Source organism: Bufo gargarizans, chromosome 9 (genome assembly GCF_014858855.1).
Source record: "Bufo gargarizans isolate SCDJY-AF-19 chromosome 9, ASM1485885v1, whole genome shotgun sequence".
Taxonomy (NCBI): domain Eukaryota; kingdom Metazoa; phylum Chordata; class Amphibia; order Anura; family Bufonidae; genus Bufo; species Bufo gargarizans.
Window position 1 is genome coordinate 167220451 of NC_058088.1, and position 20294 is coordinate 167240744.

The window sequence follows — 20294 nt, forward strand, 5'->3', positions numbered from 1 at the left end:
ATGACTAGTGAAATGATTGATAACCTAACATATATATTTTTTTTTTTTTTTATATATTAGCAATATTATAATTTGCACTTAGCTTCTGATCGCCATAATAAAACGACAACCCAACCCACAGTTGTGTATATATCATTTTTAACCCTTCACTTTAGTACTTTTCAGACTCGTCAGATGCATATGAATTTTAAATAGGTTCTGTGCTTATTTCTACATCTTAAAGGGGTTATCCAGGAAAAGATCCAGGATAGGTCAGAATCAGATATGCGGTGGTGCGTCACCCAGGACCCCCCACTGATCAGCTGTTAGTCTTTGAGCGCCGCACCCTCTGACATCACTTTACGTCACTCGCATGGACTAGTTGCAGCTCAGCCCCACTCAAGTTAATGGGGCTGAGCTGCAATACCAATAACTGCCACTATACAATGTGCGGTGCTGTCCTTGGGAAACTGCTGGCAGCCTGCAGTGGTGAGTGATAAGAGAAGATGGGAGGAGGTGAGTATCCTTTCCCTCCCTGCTTCCAATGTTAGTGTCTGGTATGGTACGTCTGCTCCATTTCAGTGGCGTTAAGCTGTAGTACCAGGCATGGCTCATGGACAAGAGTTGTGCTGTATCAAGGGAAATAAAATGGCCCCTTATCCTAATCGTACAACCTATTTAGGCAGAGCTGCAGGTACATGTATACAAATGTGGACGGCAGGTGTGGACATTGGGGGCATATAAACATTGGAGTTATATGGCTAGTATATGCCCCCAATGTCTGATAGGTTCAAGTCCCACCTCTGGGACCTGCACCTATGCTTAGAACGGAGTGCACACTGTGCATGCGCGTCCACCCTCCATTCATTTCTATGGGACTGCCGAAAATGGCTGTGCTCGGCTGATTCCATAAGCCCCATAGAAGTAAATGGATGGTGCGCTTCCCATTCATTTCAATGGGACTTCTGAAAATAGCCAAGTGTGCTGCTCGGCTATTTTCGGGAGTCCCATAGAAATGGAGGGAGGCCACCCATATGCAGAGCACCCTCCTGTGCTTTGAGGACTCCGTTCTAAGGAAAGGTGCAGTTCCCCAGAGGTAGGACCCACCCCTATGAGACATTTGGGGGCATATCCTAGTGATATGACCGCAATGTCCAAGATGGGACAACCCTTTTAATGCCATGTACTCTAATAGATTTAGTTATCGTCCTCTTTTTATTGCATGTATATATTGGGGGGCTGAGCCCCACATTATGAATTGATGATGGTGCCCATACACCTTCAATGGCTTTTCCTCCCAACTGCCCCATAGACGTGCTTGTTCAGTTTGACCGAACATGGATGTGATTTTAGAGGCAAGAGAGGAGAAAACCACTGCAAGACACCTCTGGTGGTGGATTGTCTCCTGTCAGACCAACCTGTCCAATCATTGTCTCCTCTAACATCCCTATGGGGAAAGTGTGGACTCTGCAGGTTCGCTCTGACTATAATCTAGTCTCTGGTGGCTCTTTTAAAGGTTTTTTTTCCATCACATACAATGGGGGCATATCGCCAGGATACGTCCTCGTCTGGGACCCGCACCTACAACAAGAACGGAGCTGGGAAATTAGCCTTCCATTTATTTCAATGGGGCTGCCAAAAATAGCCAAACGCTGGCTCGGTTATTTCCATCTGCCCCATAAAAATGAATGGGAGTAGGGGCCACGCATGCGCGGTGCGCTCCAATTCACTTGTATGGAAGCAGCGTTTGGTGGTGGACGGACCCCGGGAAACACGAGGTCCTCCAGCCACAGCTCTCTCCGCTCTGTTCTCCTTGTAGGCGCCTATCAGACAATGGGGGCATATCTTAGCAATATGGCCCCATTGTATGTGATAGGAATACCTCCTTTAATTTTTAAAGGGGTTCTCAGGGAATAATGACTTTTTTTATTTAAAGAGGACTTTTCACTAGTATACAAACTAAAAACTATCTATCTGTGGGCAGAGCGGCGCCCAAGGGTCCCCCTGCACTTACTAGTATGCCTGGGCGCCGCTCCGTTCGCCCGGTATAGGCTCCGGTGTCTCAGCTCTGTCTGTTGTATTGGACTGATTTTTTTGTAGGAGGCGTGTCCCTTGCTGCAGCACTGGCCAATCGCAGCGCACAGCTCATAGCCAGTCTATGAGCTGTGTGCTGCGATTGGCCAGCACTGCAGCAAGGGACACACCTCCTACAAAAAATCAGTCCAATACAACAGACGGCGCTGAGACACCGGAGCCTATACCGGGCGAACGGAGCGGCGCCCAGGCATACTAGTAAGTGCAGGGGGACCCCTGGGCGCCGCTCTGCCCACAGGTATAGTTAGTTTTTAGTTTGTATACGAGTGAAAGGTCCTCTTTAATGCCTGCCTCTGTAAAGAGAGATTAGTTCCCCCATGTCCATGTTCTGGTCCCCAGACTGTTTGTTTACATCCCGAGGTGCATGGACCTCATCACGTGCTCTGCTGCAGCCAGTAACTGGCTTCAGTGGTGATGTGGCCACAAGCAGCACATCACCACTGAAGTCATTATTCCCGGAGAACCACTTAAAGCTGTAAATATCTATAACCAATCTCTAAGGTAGTGAAATGGATTTGAAATGTGAATCTGATCACCCCCTCCCCCACCTTTTTCTTACTCCTCCATAGTCTTCTATGTGTTAAGTCAAACTGTAAGTTTCAGCAGCAAAGTTATGACAGGTCTCATTGTAAATGCCTTGTGTTGTGTGGGCAGAAATGTAATTCTCCCTTAAGAAATATGTTTTAAAGCAAATATATAAATGAAAAAAGTAAAACTTTGTCAAGGGCTGCAATTTTTATTTTCTTTATTTTTATTTTTTATTTTTATTAATTCACTGAAATTGCAGCTTTTGGAGTTGTACATTTGAATAATTGTACTGATCTTAGTTATTTTCCCTTCCAGATATCTTGTATTTTAATAAAGTAACCATAAAAGACACTTCTAGATAAAATATTGGAAATAAAGTATGTCGGTCTGTAAGCCAGTGTCATTGGTTATTTGGGTATGAATTTTTAAGGGTTTGTCCAGGTTCGGGAAGAAGGGGCAGTGTCTGGCATTACAGCCCACCCTCATGCAGGTGGAGAGGGATGAACTGCAATGCCGGACACAACCCGTGTGCATACAGGGTGCTGCCTCTGCGGTGAAAGAAGAAAAAACTTTGGACAACGCCTTTAAGGCTACATGCACACCAACGTATTTTGTTTCCGTGTCTCTTTTTTTTTTTTTTTTTTTTTTTTTTTGCAGCTAGGATGCGGACCCGTTCATTTCAATGGGTCTGCAAAAAAATGCTGACAGCACCTTGTGTACTATCCGCATCCGTATGTCCGTTCTGTAGCCTCACAAGAAAAAAATGATAGAGCATGTCCTATTCTTTTATTGTCTGTTTTGCGGACAAGGATAGGCATTATTACAATGGATCTGCAAAAAAAAAAATAAGCGATCCACCATATGGACGTAATCCTGTTTTGTTTTTGCGGACCACAAACCACATACGATTGTGTGCATGTAGCCTAAAGGACATCTGTCAGCAGACTTGTACCTATGACACTGGCTAACCTGTTGCATGTGAGCTTGGCTGAAGGCATCTATGTTGGTCCCATGTTCCTATGTGCCCGCACTGCTGAGAAAAATATTGTTTTAATATATGCAAATGAGCCTCTAGGAGCAACAGGGGCGTTGCCGTTACACCTAGAGGCTCTGCTTTCTCTGCAGCTGCTGTGCCCTCTGCACTTTGACAGGGCCAGGCAGTGAATATGTCTTCATACCTGGCCCTGTCAACCAAAATAAAATTAGGACTGGCTGTCAAGTGCTTAACTCCAGATCAGCAACAAAGGGGATTGTCTTCTAATAGACCTTTGTTGTGACCCTCCAATGCCTGACCTCCGTATTGACCACTGCTACCTGCCATGACCTTGGACCATTTGCTGTATTGCACGTACTCTGCCTGCCCTAAACTCGTCCGGTCCCTGACTATGATTTTGCGTGACCCCTTGATGCACTGCATTGCTGTCTCTGAATCCCCTCCTTGGCTCAGCTGTCAATCATGTAGTGCCTACTTAGGCCTCTTTCACACTACCCCCCCCCCCCCCCCGTTTTGTGGGCTGTTTTTTGCGTTACGCATAAGGTACCATTCATTTCAATGGTTCCGCAAAGAAAAAAACGGAATGTACTCCGTATGCATTCCGTTTCTGGTTTTCCGTTCTGTTGAAAGATAGACCATGTCCTATTGCCTGCAAATCACGTTCCGTGGCTCCATTCAAGTGAATAGGTCTGCAAAAAAACTGAACACATACGGAAATGCATCCGTATGTCTTCCGTATCCGTTCCGATTTTGCGGAACCATCTATTGAAAATGTTATGCCCAGATCAATTTTTTCGATGTAATTACTGTATATGCCATACGGAAACGAAACAACGGATACGTGAAAAACGGACCGCAAAACACTGAAATAGCCATACGGTAGTGTGAAAGAGGCCTAAGGAAGTAGCAGCCTGGTGGTTCCCCTGCAGCAAAGTCCAGATCCCTGTATAGGGGTTAGGGTCCATTCACACATCCGCAACGTGTTTTGCAGATCCGCAAAACACGGACACCGGCAAGGTGCGTTCCGCAATTTGCGGACCGCACATAGCTGGCACTAATAGGATATGCCTATTCTTCTCCGCAATTGCGGACAAGAATAGGACAAGTTCTATTTTTTTCGGAAATGCGGCCCTATAGAAATGAATTGGGCCTCAATTCTGTTCCACGAAATTGCGGACGTGTGAATGGGGCCTTAAGGAGGAAAACTAGGGGGCTGTCAGGATAATGCCCTTAGGCATTGGTTGACGGGGTGGTTCCACACCAACTGCTATAACAGGTTCCTACAGGGCTGTCCCAAATTGCATAGCTGCCTGTTCGGACGTGTACTTTGGTACCACCCAGGCATCAATACAGCATCCAGAAAATACAGATAAAACACACACACAACACCTATTCATCTTCTATACAGTGCACAGCACACATACCATACTCCTACAGAACACAGTCAACATTTAGGGCCAGTTCACACAGTTTTTTGGTGCTGATTTTTGGAGAGTTTCTGCCTCAAAATCTGCTCCAAAAAACGCCCCAAAGCGGGAAAAAACAGCTCCAAGTAAGTCCAAGTGTTTTGTGTGCATTTTCAGTACTTTTTTGGGGCACATATCTGCTTCAAAAAACATCAAGCTGAAAATTCTGCTTTGTATTGAACCCATTGGTTAAAAAAAAGTGATTCAAAAAGCTGTATCAGCTCCGTCCAAAAAAGCAGATTTTTTTTTTTAAGTGTGTTTTTCAAAATAAGTTGTGTGAGTTGGCCCTTAAACAGTACACAAACCCAGGCAATGCACATACAAGATCTCCATGCCAAAGAACTGTTAAGCTATGCAGCAGTTCAAAAAGGTTTGTGTTGGAGCAGGGAGGACAGCTTCCTAGTGAGCTCCAGCATAGGGACGCTCATCCAGTGCCATCGCTCCCGAACGGCCTGTGTCACCTACCTGACAGGCATATATCCTAGCCCGGTTTACTGTCTGCAATCGGCGGATACGTTCAGGGGGTTCTGCGGAGGTCTGGGGCCCTGAAAAACCGTGAGGCCTGCCGCCACCTGGCCTCACCTGTGGGTTGCATACGCATTGCGACCTGGCGATGGGGACCCGTGCTTCTTTGGCTCTCGTCTGCAGTGAGGGCACCTGCTGCTCCTAGATGCCACTCGATCGCCCCCCCCCCCCGCTCCTCTGCCGAGTCGGCCCCGTCATGCCTTGTGGATAGGGCTGGAAGAGGGCCCTGACGTCTTCGGCCGGTGAGAAGGGACTACGCCTGCTCCTCTCGTGAGTAAGCTGCTGTCCAGAGGGAGACCTGAAGGACACCACATACAGCACTCCTCTGATCTGAGCGTATTTTAGGACTGCAGAAGTCATGTACATCTGCCAGGGGAACACCACCTTAAAGGGATAGTCCTCTATTAACCAATGCCTGCCCAGGCTGCCTCACTCACCCCTCGGTTGTCTTTTTGCTCTTTAAATCTAATGCTCCCTTAGAACTACAGCTGTAGGAGAGAAGTGTATCCCACCCCATCCGTATTCATATACTGGCCATTTCTGCACTATCCTCCAATATGGTCAAAGTTGGTAAATCAGAGGTATCGTCCGTCTCTAAACAGACAAAATTGCAGCCAGACATGGAGAGGTTCTTGCATAAAGCCCACCCTCAGTCCAAGCTGTCTCAGTAATCTCACACCGCTGGTGTTACGGCTCCGGACACTTTAGAGTCTTCTGATGCTGAAAGCGCTGGGGGAGAACGGCCGCTTTCAAAAGATCTGCAACTGGTCACCACCCAGAAAGCTTTCCAAAAAATAATTGAATCAGCTCTTCAGCCAGTTCTAGCAGACCTTTCAGATATCAAACAGAATATAAGAGACATTGGAGGGAGGGTAGAACGCTTGGAAGAAAATCAAGATTCTTTATTGTCATTTGGAGGGGCCACTTCACTCGCCCTGCAAACTTGTCAAGCTAGAATGAACAACCTCCTAGGTTATATAGAAGATCAGGGCAATAGAGGTAGGAGAAACAACCTCAGGATTAAAGAAGTCCCCAAAATATCAACTGACTCTACCATAATGGACATTACTTGTTCCATCCTGAGACCCCTCTTGGATCCAGATACAGCTAAAGATCTGACATTGGAAAGGAAGGACACACAGAGCACTACGGCCCAAACCCAAAGACGGAGAACCTCCTAGAGATATTATTTGCAGAGTCCTCCTTTCCCACCACAGAGACGCAATCTTACAGGCCGCTAGGGAAACAAGGGAAATATTGTTTGAAGGCATAAAAATCTCCTTTTTTCAGGATCTATCCCCGGTCACGCTGAATAAGAGGAGGCAGTTGAAACCGGTCACCGACGCCTTACGTGTAAAGGGAATCAGATACCGGTGGCTATTTCCTTTTGGACTCTCCTTTGTTATTCAGGGTTCCACTAAATTCATCAGGAAGCCAGACAACTTACTTCCTATATGCAACGCCAGTGTCGGAGATTTCGTCTTGGCTGCAAATCAAGGACTTAACGGATCTTCCTGAGGCGACTCCATGGAAACGTGCTAAAGGATGTCAACCTCATAAGAGATGCCCTACTGTGGAGGACTGAAGTGGTGTAGCGCTTTCACTTTATTGCCCTCTTTGCATTGAGGGTTGCCCTTTATGGCCTCCTCCCTGGTTTGCAGATTATTTACACCTCTAGGGGAGGTTGTTGTCTTCCGTCTCAGGCACGGAGATGGCACACGACTCACAAATTGGTGAAGGTTGCCATTCTGGTACATCTCAGGGCCTGAGTCTGGTACAATTGTTGACCTGTATTGTTCTTTACTTCATCTAGTATATGATGATGTTAGTGTTATTATTTGTAATGTTGGGGCATGGGGGTCCACTTCCTCTTGCCGTGACATTGCAATCTACTGGGACATTCTTTCTAGTTATTTTTCTCTTTCACTTGAGTTTATCTCTTCTGTTGTTGTTCTCCTTTAATTGTTTTATTTGTTTCTTGGTTATATGAGTACTATTAAGATTGTGACATGGACTGCGTGGGGATTTCCAACATCTCCGATCACTGCAAGCAGAGGTGGCGATCATACAAGAGACTCATTTTAGGTCCGGTAAGAGTCCTGCTTTGCCACAGAAATATTTTGTGCAATGGTTCCACTCCCGTTGCAGTGAATCTAGATCCAGAGGTGTAACCATTACAATAAAGAAAAATGTTACATTTACACTACATGCTAGTCTGGTGGATCCGGATGGAAGGTTCCTATTCCTAAAAGGTTTGATAGCGAATACACCAGTTACCATCGCAGGTTTATATGCCCCGGATTCCAATCAGGTGACTTGGCTCTCCAACATGTTGGGAAAGGTAAAATCCTTTGGGACGGGTATGTTAGTGGTAGGTGGGGATCTTAACTTGGTATTAGAACCCACAATAGATTCTACATCGAAACGTTTGAGTATCTCACAGAGGAAACTTCTTACTCTAAAAAAATCTTTGGCCTCGATGTGGCTGCAAGATACTTGGCAGATAACACATCCACAGGATAGAGACTATACCCAGGGGCGTAGCTGAAGGCTCATGGGCCCTGGCGTGAGAGTTCAGCTTGGGCCCCCCTTCCTTCAGTGATTTGTGGCCAGGAGCAGGGGAGCACATAGCCTTTGTGCTTCCTGAGGCAAAAATTGAAACAGCACTCCTCGATGTCAAATTCTTGACCTAACCCCTTCCCTCCAGCCAGAGGTGTAACCCAGAGGTGTAACTTGACCAGCATGCACTTTCTATAATACTGGTGTCTTCTTATGTGGCCCAAGGGTCTTTGGGCCCCCTCAGGCTCCTGGGCCCGGTAACGACTGCTACCTCTGCACCCCCTATAGCTACGCCCCTGACTATACCTACTATTCTCAAGCACACAAATCTTACCAAAGATTGGACTATCTGTTTATCCCCTCAGAATTTCTACCTAATATGGCGCATTCCTCTATAGACACTATAGTCATCTCTGACCATGCCCCAGTTAGTATTTTACATGTCGCGATCCTTCACGTGGCGTCTGAATGATGCACTGCTGAAATCAACCCCGCATAAGGCGAGGATAGCTGAGGCGATCTCTACTTATTTTCGGGAGAACGCTACTCCTCAGATATCCTCCTCCGTGTTATGGGCAGCTCATAAGGCTGTTATACGAGGCGAACTGATAGCTCTTGGTGTAGTGTCCCACTAGGTAAATGTGGACACTACACAAGGGTCAATTGGGCCACGTTGTTCTCCACCTCCTGTGGAACAGGGTCATTGTATTTTATATGATGTTTTTATGTGTTTTTCCTGTGTATCTCCTGTACCAGGCCTGTTAGGGGTAGTTCCTCCTCCTAGACAGCAGAGGGAGCTAGGGAACCCCTAGTATATATTGTCAGGTTCAGGACAGGAAAGGAGGGGTCTAGAGTAGTAGTAGTCAGAAGTGAGTGTGGACTTTAGCCAGAGGAGAGCTGAGGAGCAGCTTCTGACATGCAGCTAGATAGCCCAGGCTCCTAGCTTGCTACCAGGGGAAGAGTTTGCCTCCTGAGAAACCAAGTTCCTATAAAAAGTCACAGTGCAGAGCCAAGTTTATTCCAGCCAAGCAGAGAGCTTAAGGGCAGAAGAATATTCTATAGCAAGGAGACATATACCAGAGGAAGGTTTTCCCTACCCAAGGATAAAGCCAGCAATAGGGCATACGGGCCTTGGAGTAACCCAGACAGGACCTGAGGAAAAGTGCAGGCTGATCTGTAAGTGTTTATGCCCTCTGAGTATCTTGCAAAGACTTTGCCTGCCGTTTTGTATAAAGCCTGCCATGTAATAAAGCAGCACGAAATGCAAGCAGAATGCTTGGATGTATAGGGAGAGGTATAAGCAGTAGAAAGAGGGAGGTGCTTATGCCGCTGTACAGATCACTAGTGAGACCTCACTTGGAGTATTGTGCGCAGTACTGGAGGCCATATCTCCAGAAGGATATAGATACTCTAGAGAGAGTTCAGAGAAGAGCTACTAAACTAGTACATGGATTGCAGGATAAAACTTACCAGGAAAGGTTAAAAGACCTTAATATGTATAGCTTGGAAGAAAGAAGAGACCGAGGGGATATGATAGAAACTTTTAAATACATAAAGGGAATCAACTCGGTAAAGGAGGAGAGCATATTTAAAAGAAGAAAAACTGCCACAAGAGGACACAGTTTTAAATTAGAGGGGCAAAGGTTTAAAAGTAATATAAGGAAGTATTACTTTACTGAGAGGGTAGTGGATGCATGGAATAGCCTTCCTGCAGAAGTGGTAGCTGCAAATACAGTGAAGGAGTTTAAGCATGCATGGGATAGGCATAAGGCCATCCTTCATATAAGATAGGGCCGGGGCTATTCATAGGATTCAGATATATTGGGCAGACTAGATGGGCCAAATGGTTCTTATCTGCCGACACATTCTATGTTTCTATGTATTCAACCTTTTGACATCAGGAACCAACTAAAGACTGTAAATAGTTGAACTGTTTCAGTAAAAGGAAGTTCTGGTTTATTGCAACTTGTGTTCCTCAATTATTACTACAATAAATCGGTGTGCCACCGTTACCGGCACTGGCGTCACAAACTTAAAGGGATCTTGCCACCGGCACATTAAAAACACCCAGGGCACCTCACCTACCACCCGGCCTGGTCCCTATACACAGAGAGTGCCCCAGAGGATCCATATGCCAGCCTCTCCATCACTGCTGTACGACTGCCCAGGGTATATGAAAAACTGTTAGTACACCCTTGGTTCGTAACTACCCCTGTGACCTCACCATCGCTCACCCTGCAGAGCTACGTACTGCATTGGGACTTATGTTAAGAAGCAAAGGCAAAAATATATAGATGACACACTGTCCTCCATCACCAAATTAGAGCAGAGACACAAATATTCGCTAGCGTTGAGGGACTTAGCCGAACTCACGACTCTGAGGGAGAAGTTAAACCATTTGCTGAACTTTAGGGCCTCCAAGACTTACATGTATGCCAAACACAGGGTTTACCTTCATGGTAACAGGGGGTCCAAGTTATTGGCCCTAATGGCGAAGCGCAGACAGGACCAAACATTCATGAGAGAAATCCGTATGCAGTCAGGAGGGCCGACTACTTAAACACAGAGTATAGCTACCCAATTTGAACAGTTTTACCCGATAGACACTCTTTTGAACTCCCTACCTTGGTGTATTTAAATCTTATTCAGCCTGTCTTTTTAAAAAGTTTCTCCTGGGATTCGAACTCACGACCTTTCACATCAGAGGCAAGGCACTTACCCACACAGCTATGAAAGCTGTATTGCCAATAACTTTTAAAAAAAATAAAAAAAATATATAAGACTTCTACTGTAGGCAACTTTGATACTAGTGTACATCCATACACATGACAGCTGCCCCAACACACCCAGCTCTGCTACATCCATACACAGTGTACTGGGGCAGCTGTCATGTACACTAGGTATCAAAGTTATTTTTTAAGTAATTGGCTATACAGCTCTCATAGCTGTGTGGGTATATGCCTTGCCTCTGATGTGAAAGGTTGTGAGTTTGAATCCCAGGAGAAACTTTACTGAAAGTGTTTTTTTTTTTTTTTTTAATAAAATACCGGACTGTTACTTTACTTTTTTTTTTTAAGTAACTGGCTATACTGCTCTCATAGCTGTGTGGGTAAATGCCTTGCCTCTGATGTGAAAGGTTGTGAGTTTGAATCCCAGGAGAAACTTTACTGAAAGTTTTTTTTTTTTTTTTAAATACCGGACTGTTACCTTACTGCCCATGGAGGGGGGAGGAGAGAGGCACTTGATCCTGGCACATTAGGGGGCAGGGGGAGAGGATGGCACTATGATATTAGCACATGGGGGGGCAAGAAATGGACATGAATCATGAGGGGCAGAAATGTGAATCGATGGGGGAGGTAAGAAATGGACATGAATCATGAAGGGCAGAAATGTGAAATGATGGGGGGGCAAGAAATGGACATGAATCACGAGGGGCAGAAATGTGAAATGATTGGGGGGGGGTGCAAAAATGTAGATTCGCTTGTGTTGACAAAAATCCTTGAGAGGTGGGTCTCGCGGGATCACGCGCCGAAGACACATGATCTTGACAAGAGCCAAGGCAATGTGGACCTGGAGCACAGCGAGGAGCAGAACCTGGTGAGCACCCCTGGCAACCGCACTCTGAGAACCTGCACTTGGGTGTCAGAGGCTGCAGGACAGTGACTGGCAGCAGGGTGGCACACACTTGTGTACAGGGGTCAGGGCACACCTGCTGCTTGACTAGGGGCCATAGATTCTGACTGGCACAGGGTGCCCAGCAGTGGCACATGGAGCCTAATAGGTGGCACAGACTGTCTAAAGGGCTATGAATGGTACAGGGTGCAGGACAGTGCCAGACTGGCAGAGGGCACAAGGCAGCATACTGTTTTATGTTGCCATGGTGGCACAGGATTTCAGACAGTGGCTGAATAGCGCCTGGCAGTGAATAAGTGGCACTGCTCGTGTTTGGTGTGCCAACCTGCTGAACAGCGCAGAATGATTGGCATCACTGGGATGGTACTAGGTGGCAGACAATGGCTGGATATTATATATACATGACCATAGTCAGACTGGCACAGGGTATATGACCATAGACTGGCACAGGGTACACAACCATAGTTAAATGTTGCATGCAATAGGTGGCTGAAAAAGGGGCGGGTAAAAGGGTGTGGTCAATGAGCGGAGTCAAGGGGGTGGCAAAATTAGCTTTTGCCTAGGGTGGCAAAAATCCTTGCACCAGCCCTGATCGTCACTGTCTGTCTCTCAGAGTGATCAGCTTGTGACTCCCTTCACCTTACAGGAACTTATACGGCCTTGAAAGGCACTCCCTCGGGTAAAAGCCCGGGCCCTGATGGTTTCTCAATAACTTATTATAAAACGTTCTCGGACGTGTTCTCTCCTGATCTGCTGTGGGCTTTCCATTCAGCAGCCAGAGATGGTGCCTTTCCCCCACACTCATTAGCAGCCCAATTTATGGTTTTACCCAAGGAAGGAAAGGATGCCAAGTTGTGTAGCCGTTATAGACCTATTTCTTTGCTAAATGTTGACATCAAGCTGTATGCCAAAATGATGGCCAATAGGATACAACATCTACTTCCTTCCTTGGTTAATTGGGAACAGGTTGGCTTTGTGAAGAGGAGGGAGGGGAAGGATAATACTTTGCGGGTTCTGCAGCTGATTCAGTATCCAAAAACTAAACGTGTCCCTCTGGCTTTGTTGTCCACCGATGCAGAAAAAGCCTTTGACAGAATAGATTGGGTACATATGAGGAAAATATTAGAAGCATTTAATTTTCCTGCCCCCTTAATAACTGCATTATTTGCCCTTTATACAGACCCGTCTGCCGCAATCAGGATTAACAGAACCTTGTCCTCTCATTTTAGGATTACTAATGGGACGCGACAGGGTTGTCCACTTTCTCCGCTCTTATTTGTCCTTACCATGGAGACACTAATTCAAAGTATTAGGCCTCTTTCATACAAGCGAGTTTTCCGCGCGGGTGCAATGCATGATGTGAACGCATCAGTTCTGCGTTGTGTGAAAAACGAAGCATGTTCTATATTCTGCGTTTTTCATGCAGCCCTGGCCCCATAGAAGTGAATGGGGCTTCAGTCAAAAACGCATTGCACCCGGAAGCAAGTGCGGATGCAATGCATTTTTCACTGATGGTTGCTAGGAGATGTTGTTAGTAAACCTTCAGTTGTTTTATCACGCACATGAAAAACGCACCAAAACGCATTGCACCCACTCGGAAAAAAACTGAACTGAACACAATCACAGACAAAACTGACTTAACTTGCTTGCAAAATGGCGCGAGTTTCACTGAACGCACCCTGAACGCACCCAGACCTAATCCGTCACGCTCCTGTAAAAGAGGCCTTGGGCAATGCTCAGAAATTAAGGGTGTCACGGTTGGGGGCCATTGTCACAAAACGGCTGCGTATGCAGATGATTTGTTGGTCATAACTTCCAATCCGGACACCTCATTCCCTATTCTTTTGCAGTTATTTGGGGAGTTTCATTCGATATCGAATTTCAAAATAAACCCATCTAAATCGACAGCATTGAATATTTCCTGTCCTAGGGCAATGATAACCAGACCCCGAGCGGCCGCTGACTTTCCTTAGTCAAGTAACTATATAAAATATTTAGGCTTACAAATTTCCCCGAACCCGGATAGTTGGTATGCTTTGAACTACATTACACTCAGCAACATACGGGATACAATACACTCTTGGAAAATCCCATGCCTTTCATGGATGGGTAGGGTAAACCTACTAAAGATGATGATTATGCAGAAAGTGTTGTACCTATTCCAAACATTACCTATATTTTTGCCCAGAGCATTCTTTTCCCAACTTAGGAGTCTTTTTCTTAAATACACGTGGGCGAATGGGATGTGTAGGGTCGCACACTCCACTATGGCTAAGCCTAAGTGGTATGGGGGTATACGGTTTCCTGACATGGAAAATTTGTATAGAGCGACTCAACTTACCAGGGTGCTAGACTGGTTTTGGAGCTATTCCTCTAAGCCATCTGTTCAGATTGAGGAGAAGATTGTGGGCTTCTCATTCACTCAGGCATTTACGGGAGTGGGAATGGGCATTCGACTTCCTCCTAATATTCCCCTGCTAACTAAGGCTCCGTTGGTGGTCTGGACATCCATTCATAGTACACACAAGTTGTGGGCGCATCCTTCACCATTACTAAGTATGAGAGATATGTTAGGGCTTAAAGAACCATTTACTACGTTGTGGTTGGATAAGCAGAGAGCATTAAAGAATTGCAGATTGGGAGACATATTAGTAGATGGTACGTTACCAGATCTACACACTCTATGTCTTAATACCCCAGGTCTTCGGATAGATCATCTCACTTACTCTCAAATTTAACGCAATTTTAAAAGTATCTGGTTTTCTGAGTCCTGGGACAGGGACCTTTTATGGTTTGAAAAGCTGGCGGCGCAACGTTCTCTTCCTCCAAAATGTATTTCCTCATTATACAATTCACTGGTGTGTCCAGATGGTGGACCCGTCCCCTCATATATAGAGGCATGGGAGAAGGAGTTGAACCTAAAATTACCTGAAGAAACGGTTGCGGAGGTATGCAGGAATGCTTGTGGCCCGTCAAGGTGTATTACTATGCAAGAGTCATTTTACAAAATTGTTAGTAGATGGTACAAAACACCGGTAGTACTACATGCTATTAATCCGCTTATTCCTCCATTGTGCTGGAGATGTCATTCAGATACTGGCTCTTACAGTCAGGTCCATAAATATTGGGACATCCACACAATTCTAACATTTTTGGCTCTATACACCACCACAATGGATTTAAAATGAAACAAACAAGATGTGCTTTAACTGCAGACTCCGCTTTAATTTGAGGGTATTTACATCCAAATCAGGTGAACGGTGCAGGAATTACAACAGTTTGCATATGTGCCTCCCACTTGTTAAGGGGCCAAAAGTAATGGGACAGAATAATAATCATAAATCAAACTTTCACGTTTTAATTTTTGGTTGCAAATCCTTTGCAGTCAATTATAGCCTGAAGTCTGGAACGCGTAGACATCACCAGACTCTGTGTTTCATCCCTGGTGATGCTCTGCCAGGCCTCTACTGCAACTGTCTTCAGTTCCTGCTTGTTCTTGGGGCATTTTCCCTTCAGTTTTGTCTTCAGCAAGTAAAATGCATCCTCAATCGGATTCAGGTCAGGCGATTGACTTGGCCATTGCATAACATTCCACTTCTTTCCCTTAAAAAACTCTTTGGTTGCTTTTGCAGTATGCTTTGGGTCATTGTCTATCTGCACTGTGAAGCACCGTCCAATGAGTTCTGAAGCATTTGGCTGAATATGAGCAGATAATATTGCCCGAAACACTTCAGAATTTATCCTGCTGCTTTTGTCAGCAGTCACATCATCAATAAATACAAGAGAACCAGTTCCATTGGCAGCCATACATGCCCACGCCATACCACTACCACCACCATGCTTCACTGATGAGGTGGTATGCTTAGGATCATGAGCAGTTCCTTTCCTTCTCCATACTCTTCTCTTCCCATAACTCTGGTACAAGTTGATCTTGGTCTCATCTGTCCATAGGATGTTGTTCCAGAACTGTGAAGGCTTTTTTAGATGTAGTTTGACAAACTCTAATCTGGCCTTCCTGTTTTTGAGGCTCACCAATGGTTTACATCTTGTGGTGAACCCTCTGTATTCACTCTGGTGAAGTCTTCTCTTCATTGTTGACTTTGACACACATACACCTACCTCCTGGAGAGTGTTCTTGATCTGGCCAACTGTTGTGAAGGCTGTTTTCTTCGCCAGGGAAAGAATTCTTTGGTCATCCAGCACCGTTGTTTTCTGTTGTCTTCCGGGTCTTTTGATGTTGCTGAGCTCACCGATGCATTCCTTCTTTTTAAGAATGTTCCAAACAGTTGTTTTGGCCACACCTAATGTTTTTGCTATCTCTCTGATGGGTTTGTTGTGTTTTTTCAGCCTAATGATGGCTTGCTTCACTGATGGTGACAGCTCTTTGGATCTCATCTTGAGAGTTGACAGCAACAGATTCCAAATGCAAATAGCACACTTGAAATTAACTCTGGAACTTTTATCTGCTTATTGTAATTGGGATAATGAGGGAATAACACACACCTGGCCATGGAACAGCTGATAAGCCAATTGTCCCATTACTTTTGGTCCCCTAACAAGTGGGAGGCACATATGCAAACTGCTGTAATTCATACACCTGATTTGGATGTAAATACCCTCAAATCAAAGCTGACAGTCTGCAGTTAAAGCACATCTTGTTTGTTTCATTTCAAATCCATTGTGGTGGTGTATAGAGCCAAAAATGTTAGAATTGTGATAATGTCCCAATATATATGGACCTGACTGTATATGCACATATGGTGGAAGTGTCCATTGATAGTCCCATTCTGGGCTGAGGTGGACCAAATTATACAAGTTTGTGTTGGATCTCCAAAGATCACCCCGCTCATATTTTTAAATGTTTCCCCTGACTCTCTAACTAGATTGAACATTACCCTATAGAGACATATGGTGTCATCTGCAGAGTATGGTCCCTTTATATTGGAAACAGGAGAAAGCTCTTCCCATATCTCATTGGCTAAACATATTGAGCCAAGTAGGTAGGTTGGAGGAGATGAGTGCCCTTACCCACGAAGCGATGTCCAGGTATACCAGACACTGGGGATCTTTGTGGAGCTTCACTAATAACCCTGAGGCGCGGCATCTATTTTCGGACTAATCCCGGGCTTGACGCTTTTTGTTTCATGTGGGATTCCCTCACGCATTCCATTGTCAATTTTTCAGATGTACTTTTAGGATGTCAATGTTCTAACGTGACACATTTATCTTTTTCTGTTTGTTGTATAGTACCGATTTTTGTATTAGGCCTGTATATATGGGCTGTTTGAGGTGCACGTACTAGTTTGTGTCTATATTATTGGTGTTGGCCTTGTCACACTGCTGTGAAATACCTGTTTTACTATTTTGTTAATTGATGTGTACATTGTGTGCATATGGGAAAAAGGAAGGGACTTATAACCGGGAGATGGCTGATATTCATTCTTTTTACTTTTTCCCAGTAAGGCCCCTTTCACACGGGCGAGAATTCTGCGCAGGTGCAATGCGTGAGGTGCAGGTCCTGCTGAATGAAGATAGAAGATCCTTCTATCTTCATCCAGCAGGACCTGCGCTGACGTCACCGTGCTCACCACATGGTGAGCGCGATCACGTCATCAAAGGTCCTTTTGCAGGTCCTGAAAGAAGAAGAAAGAAGACGATGTCGGCTGCGTGAACCACTTGGAACCGAACCCGAGTTTGGGAAATGTTTTTTTTACAGTACAAATTAATTTCTGAAGTTATTGCGCAAAGTCTCGCGAGACTTCACGAAGCAGAAACTTCGGCTCATCTGAGCCAATACATTCTAATACTGTACGGAGCTCCTGCTCCGTACAGTATCAGAACGAAGTTTTATGCGAATCGACATCGGATGTTTCATCCAAAGTCGATTCGCTCATCCCTAGTCATATGCTTGGTTCTGGTGCTGTATTCATGTAATGAGCTTGGTTCTGGCACTGTATTTACATAATGAGCTTGGTTCTGGTGCCGTATTCATGTAATGAGCTTGGTTCTGGCACTGTATTTACATAATGAGCTTGGTTCTGGCACTGTATTTATATAATGAGCTTGGTTCTGGCACTGTATTTATATAATGAGCTTGGTTCTGGTGCCGTATTCATGTAATGAGCTTGGTTCTGGCACTGTATTTACATAATGAGCTTGGTTCTGGTGCCGTATTCATGTAATGAGCTTGGTTCTGGCACTGTATTTACATAATGAGCTTGGTTCTGGCACTGTATTTATATAATGAGCTTGGTTCTGGCACTGTATTTATATAATCAGTTGGTCCTGTATAATGAGCTTTGTCCTGTATTCATGCAATGAGCTTGGTTATGGTCCTGTATTTATGTTGGGAGCTTGGTTCTGTATTTATGTTAGGAGCTTGGTTCTGGCACTGTATTAATGCAATGAGCTTGGTTCTGGTGCTGAATTTGTTAGGAGCTTGGTTCTGGTCCTGTCCTCATGTAATGGGCTTGGTTCTGGTGCTGTATTTATGTTGAGAGCTTGGTTCTGGTCCTGTACTCATGTATTGGGCTTGGTTCTGGTGCTGTATTTATGTTGAGAGCTTGGTTCTGGTCATGTACTCATGTAATGGGCTTGGTTCTGTATTTGTTAGAAGCTTGGTTCTGGTCCTGTACGCATGTAATGGGCTTGGTTTTGGTGCTGTATTTATGTTAGGAGCTTGGTTTTGGTCCTGTAATGAGCTTGGTTCTGGTGCTGTATTTCTGTTAAGAGCTTGGTTCTGGTCCTGTACTCATGTAATGGGCTTGGTTCTGCTGCTGTATTTCTATTAAGATCTTGGTTCTGGTCCTGTACTCATGTAATGGGCTTGGTTTTGGTGCTGTATTTGTTAGGAGCTTGGTTTTGGTCCTGTAGTCATGTAATGAGCTTGGTGCTGGTGCTGTATTTATGTTAGGAGCTTGGTTCTGGTCCTGTACTCATGTAATAGGCTTGGTTCTGGTTCTGTATTTATATAACGAGCTTGGTTTTGGTCCTGTACTCATGTAATGGGCTTGGTTCTGGTGCTGTATTTGTTAGGAGCGTGGTTCTGGTCCTGTACTCATGTAATGGGCTTGGTTCTGGTTCTGTATTTATGTAACGAGCTTGGTTCTATTTCTTGGTTGACCTCTCTGGGATTCACTGGTTCCCCCGTGGCTCAGCATGCTGCTTCAGATTTGAAGCTGGAGCAATCTCTCAGGCTAATTTCACACTCGCGTTTGGTGCGGATCCATCATGGATCTGAACAGACGGATCCGTCCAGATAATACAACTGTCTGCATCTGTTCAGAACAAATCCGTTTGTATTATTTTTAACATAGCCAAGACGGATCCGTCTTCACCACCACTTAAAGTCAATGGAGGACGGATCTGTTTTCTATTGTGCCATATTGTGTCAGAGAAAACGGATCAGTCCCCATTGACTTACATTGTGTGCCAGGATAGATCCGTTTGGCTCAGTTTCGTCAGACGGACACTAAAACGCTGCAAGCAACGTTTTGGTATCCGCCTCCAAAGCGGAATGGAGACGGAACGGAGGCAAACTGATGCATTCTGAGCGAATCCTTTTCCATTCAGAATGCATTAGGGCAAAACTGATCCATTTTGGACCATGTGCGAGAGCCCTGAACTGATCTCACAAACGGAAAGCCAAAACGCCAGTAGCCAGGGGCGTAGCTATAGGGGGTGCAGAGGTAGCAGTCGCTACCGGAGAGACCCTTGTGCCACATAAGAAGACACTGGTATTATAGAAAGTGGATGCAATTTACACCTCTGGCTGGACAGAAAGGGTTAGGTTAAGAATTTGGTATGGAGGGAAGGGGGGGGGGGGGGGGTGCAGTTTAAATTTTTGCCTCATGCAGCAGGAAGGTTTGAGGGAAGGGGGGCCCAAGCTGAACTCTTGCCCCAGGGCCCATGAGCCTTTAGCTACGACCCTGCCAGTAGCCTCAGCCATGTCAAAGGGTTGCCCTTTTTATTCCAACAATAAACGCCATATCCTCCCACACCCGACATTTTGACTCCATTTCCTATTTAAATACGTCCCGTCTCCCCACACAGTGAGCTCACGCTCCCCGCTGTGCACTACAGCTTTATTTTCCCGCTCTTCCAAGCAGTAGACCTGATAACGGTCTCCGCTCCACCTGCACCTTCTTCGACCTACCGCAAGAGGCCGCTCATCCCACTTTCACATCCCGTCAATCGAACAAAAGGGGAGGCCAGTCAACCCCGACGGACAGGCGTCTCTGCCAATCAGCGACAGCTGCCTCCCTGAACTGACAAGCGTTGACCAATCGGGTGTCGCCGGGGGGCGGGCCTGACGATGGTCGGGTTTGGTTGCAGAGAGCAGCATAACACGGCTGTAGCAGTAGCAGCAGCTGGTGGTGGTGGAGAGGAGCTGCGGTCAGGAGCGGGGCCGACGGGACAGGAGGCCGGGACGTAGCTTGGAGAACGGGTAGGAACCGATTCTGTCTGCTCTGCCTGATAATGGCGGAGGTTCACTCTATCTCCTCGCTATCATTCTA

At 45.6% G+C, this 20294-nt stretch overlaps 2 protein-coding genes across 2 annotated transcripts in view; one reads left to right on the forward strand and one right to left on the reverse strand.

The window, feature by feature from the left end:
• The window catches only part of RABEPK (Rab9 effector protein with kelch motifs), a 72523-nt gene extending 66826 nt beyond the window's left edge, over positions 1-5697 (reverse strand). The window contains exon 1 of the mRNA XM_044305199.1: positions 5644-5697. The gene's annotated coding sequence lies outside the window, so the exon portion shown is untranslated. The remainder of the gene's footprint in view (positions 1-5643) is intronic.
• A 14411-nt stretch (positions 5698-20108) lies between these two features.
• SCAI (suppressor of cancer cell invasion) overlaps positions 20109-20294 on the forward strand; it is a 146548-nt gene continuing 146362 nt past the window's right edge. The window contains exon 1 of the mRNA XM_044305478.1: positions 20109-20224. The gene's annotated coding sequence lies outside the window, so the exon portion shown is untranslated. The remainder of the gene's footprint in view (positions 20225-20294) is intronic.